The sequence below is a fragment of the Doryrhamphus excisus genome, linkage group LG7 (assembly GCF_037039965.1).
Source record: "Doryrhamphus excisus strain RoL-2023G ecotype Guam linkage group LG7, RoL_Dexc_Guam_v1.1, whole genome shotgun sequence".
NCBI classification, from domain to species: Eukaryota; Metazoa; Chordata; class Actinopteri; order Syngnathiformes; family Syngnathidae; genus Doryrhamphus; species Doryrhamphus excisus.
Window position 1 is genome coordinate 11543475 of NC_136363.1, and position 8003 is coordinate 11551477.

The window sequence follows — 8003 nt, forward strand, 5'->3', positions numbered from 1 at the left end:
CTGTACTGTCAGGGTGGAAGATACTGCAAATGTTGGTATCGATCTGATACCGAGTGAAGTAAATACCAAGTAAATACAGTGAAAGTATTAGCAATACTTGATTACAATCAAGCTAAAACACTGCACAGCCATTTTAGAATAACAAGATAGGTTACTGTATAAATTCAACAATATAATAAACATTTTGTTTGGGCAAATACTACTAAATACAACAACATATTTTCTTAAGGAATGTATTTTTTGCTTCAATGTGATGTTTTCAAGCATAAAAATGGCTAAATGAAGTAAAAATAAACAACAGGGTTTTATTGCCACTTTGAATAATCCTGAATAAGAATTCAAAATAAAAACAAACCAAGCTAAAACTCAACTTTGAACTGTCAACGTCACTTCCTGTCTGCCCTCACACTCAGCTCCACTGCAACTAGAACACATTTAAAGCAACACAGAGTTGTTTTTAATGTTTATTGTATATGAACGCCATTGGAGATGATGTTGCCTTTACTGACACAAACCAGGCAGAAAAAGGCCAGCGATGACCGATGGGTTTGTTGCTCCAATGTCGCCATGGAGACCGGCCAGAGGCCCGCGTGACGCCAGGTGAGGATGCTGGGAAGGAAGGGACAATGAAAAGATGAACTGTCACACGGCTCATCTGTGATGTATGCTTCTATGTGACTATCTAGCATAGATCCCATCCGAGAGTGATGCATGAAGTGGGAGTCAGACGACGGCACGACATCACCCTCGTCACCTGTTACACCACCGCCTCCTTCCTCCTCCTCTGACTCCTCGTCTTCCTCCTCCCTCCCGCTTTGCTCCTCGCTGGCATGCTCGCCAACGTCCCTCCTCTCTCCCTCCCTCCCACCCTTCCTTCCCTTCCTCTCTCCCTCCTTCACCCTCCAACGCGCTCTGTCACGATCCAGCCTGTCCTGCAAGTAGAGAAAGCGTGATGCCTAACCGCCACGGACGTTTCAATGTTGTTGTTGTCGTCCTTTGAAGATCACAGCCTCCAGAAGCTTCTGAAAGGGTCACATGACCAAGTCAAGCGTGACAAACACTGTTAGCTGTTATGCTTTGACCGTTCATGTCATGTGCCTGATTGTTTGGCCTCAACAAGTTCTTTTGTGTTGAGGACATGTCAGGACAAACGTCCTCAGAAGCACCGAGGGAACCAAAGAGGTCCCACTTGTGTCTATAGTCCGTCCTGGGGGCGCCCCCACCCCATACATTCTACTTCCTTCCTGTTTCCACCTCCCACGGTGAGTTTTACGTTAGCCCTGCTAACGTAAAACGTACCTGCTAGCTTTGTGTCATCAGTTATTTGCTGTTTGTCTAATAAAAGAGCGTACCAGCCGCCATGCCCACATGACATCATACCAAACGGAGCAAAAACAATACCGCTATGGGAGGAAACGCCCAACTCTTACTGTAAAACACTCGGACAGATGATTTCCATTTACTATTTAGCCAAAACCCAACAAAAATACGCCTCCAAAGTCCCACAAAAGTCAGAAACGCACGTATGGATCATTATGGATATCATCATCATGGATATCATCATCATTTGGATATCATCATCATATGGATATACATGACAAGCATCATCATCATTTGGATCACTCATTATTGACGTGTACAGCATCATGGATATCATCATCATATGGATATCATCATCATGTGGATATCAATATAGATGTATGCAGCATCGCATCATGGATATCATCATCATATGGATACCATCATCATATGGATATACATCATCATATGGATATCAATATGGATGTATACAGCATCGCATCATGGATCATCATGGATATCATCATATGGATATATGTCATCATTTAGATATCATTGTGGATGTAGACAGCATCATGGATCATCATGGATATCATCATCATATGGATATCATCCTCATATGGATATCATTATCATGGATAACATCATCATATGGATATACATCACCAGTATCATCATCATTTAGATATCATTATGGATGTATACAGCATCATGGATCATCATGGATCATCATGGATATCATCATATGGATATCATCCTCATATGGATATAATCCTCATATGGATATCATTATCATGGATACCATCATCATATGGATATACATCACCAGTATCATCATCATTTAGATATCATTATGGATGTATCCAGCATCATGGATCATCATGATATCATCATCATATGGATATACATCATCATATGGATATCAATATGGATGTATACAGCATTGCATCATGGATTATCATGGGTATCATCATCATATGGATATATATCATCATTTAGATATCATTATGGATGTAGACAGCATCATGGATCATCATGGATATCATCATCATATGGATATCATCCTCATATGGATATCATTATCATGGATGCCATCATCATATGGAAATACATCATCATCATTTAGTATCATTATGGATGTATACAGCATGATGGATCATCATCATATGGCTATATATCACCAGAATCATAAAGGGCAAAGCCAGACGTGAAACGGCCATCTTTGTGGTCAAAGTGATTGACAGGAGCCCTGACGCAGAGCTTTCTAACTGAATAACATCATGCAAATCCCAAAATGATTTGCCTCGTCTGCCCGAACGACATCCCGGCATCCAGGGCTGGGGAGGGAAGGGTGAAGGCAGGGGTCTGCGGCGTGGACGCGGCACACATCTGCATGTGAAAGGCCGGCCCACAAAAGCTCAGTGGGGCCACCGAGGGCCGCGTACGTGTGAATTGGCGCCGCCATTGGGACCAATAGATCAGCGCGCGTCATTACTGACGTGCTAATGAGCCTCATCAGAAGAAATAGCAGCAGACACGATGATGACATCATCATGGTTACACAACACGCCCAAACTGGGGCCATCGTGCCACCTTTAGTAAGTGTACACGAGATGGTTTAAGCCACTTTTGAACGTTGTAAACTATCATAAAGTGTAAAAAGAAGTGAAAGAGTGTCGCTAAGAGTCAATGCTAACTTTGCTAACCGGTGAGTGTCACTGCTTTGAGTATGCATTTCCTACTTCCTGCGACTTTTGAGGCGTATTTTTCCTAACACTTTGTGGTCAGACATTGGATTTGTGATGGAAATAGAAATCATCTGTTCCGGGGTCAAACTGCGGCCACGGTAAAAGACTTTTGATTGGAGTTTAAAAAGAAGTTAAGACGTAAATAGAATAATATATTTGTTCATGGAGCGTACATAACTTTATTTACAAAGGACACTGACTGGCAAACAGTAAATAAAATGTCTGTGTCCGATGACAGGGAACAGTTTGTAAATGGCGACCTTCCCCACCCCCCCAAAAAAGAGAGTAGTAGTTGGAGGGTCTTTCTTTTTCACACTTGACTAAATCACACACTCGTGACAGAACAAGTGTGCCGCAGGGGGAAAGTTTCCTCTTCGTGTTTTGTGTTTCACATCGGGACCATCATGCCCCCGTCCACCGCCCACTGCCCACCCCCACCACCACTATGGACTGTGCCATGATGGCGTGTTTGGAAGAAGAAGGAGCTCCTTGTGTCGTCTTGTCAGGTCACATGACCTGGTGATCTGTCGCTTGCACGTCGGGGAGCGGGGTGGGGAGGGGGGGCTGGTTGGTTGAAGAAGGTTAGAGGAGGCGAGCGGAGGAGAAGGCCAAGTGGAGTGGGGGAGGGGAGGTGCTGCGGGGTGGGGGGAGTGAATGGGCCCTTTGTGATCAAAAGGCTTGTTTATTTTCTCTTTGAGCAGCCATGATGGCGAGCCGGTCACATGACCCCCCCCCACTTGAGCCGGACCATGGCTATTTCTATGTGCTGTATTTCTACACATGGCATAGACAGTGGTGTTTTCTACAGCTCGGAGTCTTTAGGAACTCCTTGTCAGTTCGGGGGTGCACTTGAGCAAGGCAGTAAAACCCCGATAATATATTTCGAGAAAATGTTGAAGTGAGTGAAGTGACACCTGAGCAGCCAATGGCAGGCATCCACCACGAGTTCCTACGCCTGGCCTCACTCCTCCCCCTCCAACGCCGCCTCCTACCACCACCGCATCATTTTCCGTGGCCCGCTAAAGCCTTGAAACCATAGTAGAAGTGACACATACTTTATGTTCTGATTGGAATATTATTTTCTTAATAAATCACAAGAAGTCCTGGAGGACACTTTGCTTCTTCCGTGTGTGTGTGTGTGTGTACATTACCTATGACATGTATAGTCTACTGTGCTGCTGCTGGTGTGTGTCAGCACTCGTCTGCACATGTGTGTGTGTGTGTGTGTGTGTGTGTGAGAGAGAGAGAGAGACAGAAAGAGGAAGACAATCCCAGCCGGATGGGGCTAATTCCTGAAAGATGTCCCGCTGCAAAGTTTCATAAAGAAGTCTTGGTTTTTGAGTTTGAACACTGGAAGGTTTGTTTTGCTACACAAATGTGCTGCGGATGCTATCAACCTTGTGACCTTTAGCTTACAAGACGTCGGATCTGCCCACGGGGGCCACGATGACAGCGTGTGTGTGTGTTGATGCGGAGGCGAACGGGGGCTAAAATATCAAATGTAGGGTGGAGCAGGGTGGGCTTGGATGTGTCTATGGCTTGGCCTGTGGTGTGTTTGTGTAGGTTTGGCTGTGTGTGTGCGTGTGTGTGCGTGTGTGTGTTTGGCTGCCATGGCCACAGACATCACAGCGAGGCCTGTGGTGGTCAGTGTGCTCGCCAACCCGGCAGACGTCCCGCCACAAGAAGAAGAAGATCACCTACCACTCAGTCAGTTTCCATAGCGACAACGGGGGGTGTGGAGGGGGTGGCCCGCATCACAGTGGTTACCCCGGGACGTCTGGAGGCGCACATATTTTAGGGGTCCTGAGTGAGGAGAAGAAAAGTTGAAATCCCAACTGTTTTCTTTCATCCCGACTAAAAGTGGCCATACACCTTCCAGGCTGGGCACGGACAGGATATACGTGTCAGTACAGCGGTTGCAAAAAGGCCGGCTGCCATTTTTTTTTGCTTGTGTCACCCCACACACACACACACCAGTGTAAGTGTAACTGTCGGGAGAGCATTTACATATGAAATGACACCACAAACACAACACAACACCCAGCTGCAGTATGAGGGAGCTGCACACTACACAAACACTCATTTACATTCACTGTGAAAGCATGATCTTGGCCTTTGTGGCGCAGGAGCACCCCCTAGTGGACAATCCGTGTAACTCATGGCCTCACTAAACGATTATTGGATTTATTATAACAAGTCAATTCAAGTGCAACATAAAACAATATTAAGAAAATATTATATAGAAATAGATATTTCCTCTTTCTCTTTAGATATGATTATTATATTATTATATATTATTATTATTTTTAAATATGTAGAATTATGATCCCCAAATTTGAATGACTAAAGTTAGAGTGCAGATATAATATACATATCATATACAATACTGTGCACACATTATACAAAGAAACGTTATTAGAAAATACAAAATTAGTCATTATTAAAAAAGTAATTGAAAATAAATGCAAAAAAATGTTTTTAAAAAAATGTACTTTAGGGAAAATGAAATATTTAATAATATATTTTCAACTAATATTCACTATTTATTGCAATTAAAAAATAAGCATCTTGCAATTAAGCAATTAGCATCTTGATGATGTTGGCATATTTATTAGCATATTCGTTACACTAATTAAATAAAGATTATTTATCGTATTATTCGTATTTATTTCTTATATCCTTTATGTTGTTATCATCCCTATTTATTTCAATGTAAAAAATTGTAGATTGTAGAGTGAAAGAGTGAAGTATTGACCCCTACCTGACACCAGGTGTTTGGTTCTGCTTGGCCCGGTGGTCCCGTGTGGCCCACTTCGGACTGAGAGGTCCATTCACAAGCTGGTGGACGCTGAGCGAGCTTGGGCCCGCTTCTGGGGCGTCCCGCTCGGGTCTGTGGTTTCCGAGTCGCTGGTTCCCAGCAGCACGGCTGCCTGGAAGCACGTGGACATGCAAACACATGCACACATACAGACACACACAGACACCAGGACCACCCTGAGACTGGCGGCGTTATTGGACGGGAGTGGTCCAAAGCACACAAAGAGCACTGAGGTGAAGTGTTAGTGGACCAGGGTCCTGGTTTCATGTGTGGGCTTGAGGCACAAGTCATGAAAAGCAGGAGCAGCCTTGGGGTCCTGATGTTGCCGGGCGGATGGATGATGGATGGATGAAGGATGGATGATGGAGACTCCATCCACACAGGAAAGATCCATCCCGCTTGGGGCATCCTGGAGGACTTGGGCTGTGGACAAGACAGTTAGACAAGTCCAACATCTGACGCCATCTTGGTGTGGCCGGCGGCAGGGTGGAGGAACCACTGTCAAAACGATGATGACCGCTTAACTTAGCTTAGTTTAGCTTAGCATAGCTTAGCATGGCCTTGTGTGTGACTGACACAAAAACTCATCACGTGGTTGGTCTAAATGTCGCACTTTATTCCTAACACTTACAAGTTTGCCCCCAAAGACCCAACCCCACCCCACCCCACCCCCAGACCCCGCCCACAAACAACACGGCAGGCACACGCCTGCCGAAGCGTTCAGGGACACGGCACAAACTCAAAACATCGTGGAGGCAACAACAAGGAAAAAAACAAACCAAAAAAGGTCAAGAAGCTTACAGAGTGACTTTTCTTACATCATCATCATCATCATCAGTCACCATGGAAACGCAGCATTCTACACCACAAAGAAAATAAAAGATCCACTGGAGCTCTTTGGTTTTCACTATTGAGGTTTTTTTTTTTTTTTTTTAACTAGAGATGCACGATATCGATACCACTTCTTCTTCACACCGATGACCGATAGAACTTTTTATATCTGCGTTTAGGTCAGGAGGGCTGGAAGAAATTAGGATTTGACCAAGTGTACCTGTTCATAGGTCCTAATCTAATATCATGACTACTACCACGGGATGCATGGCGGTCGAGTGGTTAGCGCGCAGGCCTCACAGCTAAGAGTTCAATCCCACCCTCGGCCATCTCATGTTCTCCTTGTGCATGTATGGGTTTCCTCCCACATTCCAAAAACATGCAAATTGTCCATAGGTATGAATGTGAGTGTGAATGGTTGTTTGTCTATATGTGCCCTGTGATTGGCTGGACACCAGTCCAGGGTGTACCCCGCCTCTCGCCCGAAGACAGCTGGGATAGGCTCCAGCACCCCCGCGACCCTCGTGAGGAAAAGCGGTAGAAAATGAATAAATGAATGAATGTTATGAAAAAGGGGCAGCACGGCGGTTAGTGCGGAGACCTCACAGCTAAGAGGACCAGGGTTCAATTCCACCCTCGGCCATCTCTGTGTGGAGTTTGCATGTTCTACCCGTGCATGCGTGGGTTTTGTCCGGGTACTCCGGTTTCCTCCCACATTCCAAAAACATGCTAGGTTAATTGGCCACTCCAAATTGTCCATAGGTATGAATGTGAGTGTGAATGGTTGTTTGTCTATATGTGCCCTGTGATTGGCTGGCCACCAGTCCAGGGTGTACCCCGCCTCTCGCCCGAAGACAGCTGGGATAGGCTCCAGCACCGCCCGCGACCCTGGTTAGGATAAGCAGTAGAAAATGAATGAATGAAATAATGAATGACTACTACCACATCGCTACTTATCATTGCTACAGCAGAGTGGAGGCCCAGCGAGGTGTGCTGTATTCCGACGCATGCCCCAAGTAACCAAGTGACGCCACAGAGGTCTGTGGCAAAAGTTTTTTGCACTTTTCAAACCCCGCAGTGCTGGCTTTCAGGTGTCTGGTAAGGTTTTTTGTGTGCTCGATGTTTTTTGGTACAATTAGCATGCGAAAGTGAACATTGGTGAGCTCAGAGGAAGTCCTTCAAGAAGTAGTTTGGGTAATCTGGCCTTTTGGAATTGTTGCTTATTGGAGTTATTTTTAAGCAAAAATGTTGCATTTTGGGGGGGAAATTTTTTCCCATCATCCACAATCCTTATCCTTAGGTCATCG

At 45.0% G+C, this 8003-nt stretch overlaps 1 long non-coding RNA gene across 1 annotated transcript; it reads right to left on the minus strand.

Annotated features, from left to right (window-relative positions):
* Positions 1–540: 540 nt before the first annotated feature.
* LOC144899588 (uncharacterized) lies at positions 541–5879 on the minus strand. Its single transcript, XR_013627879.1, has 3 exons — positions 5809–5879; positions 4749–4850; positions 541–609 (listed from the first exon to the last, which is right to left on the minus strand). It is a non-coding gene; the product is annotated as an uncharacterized LOC144899588 (long non-coding RNA).
* Positions 5880–8003: the final 2124 nt, after the last annotated feature.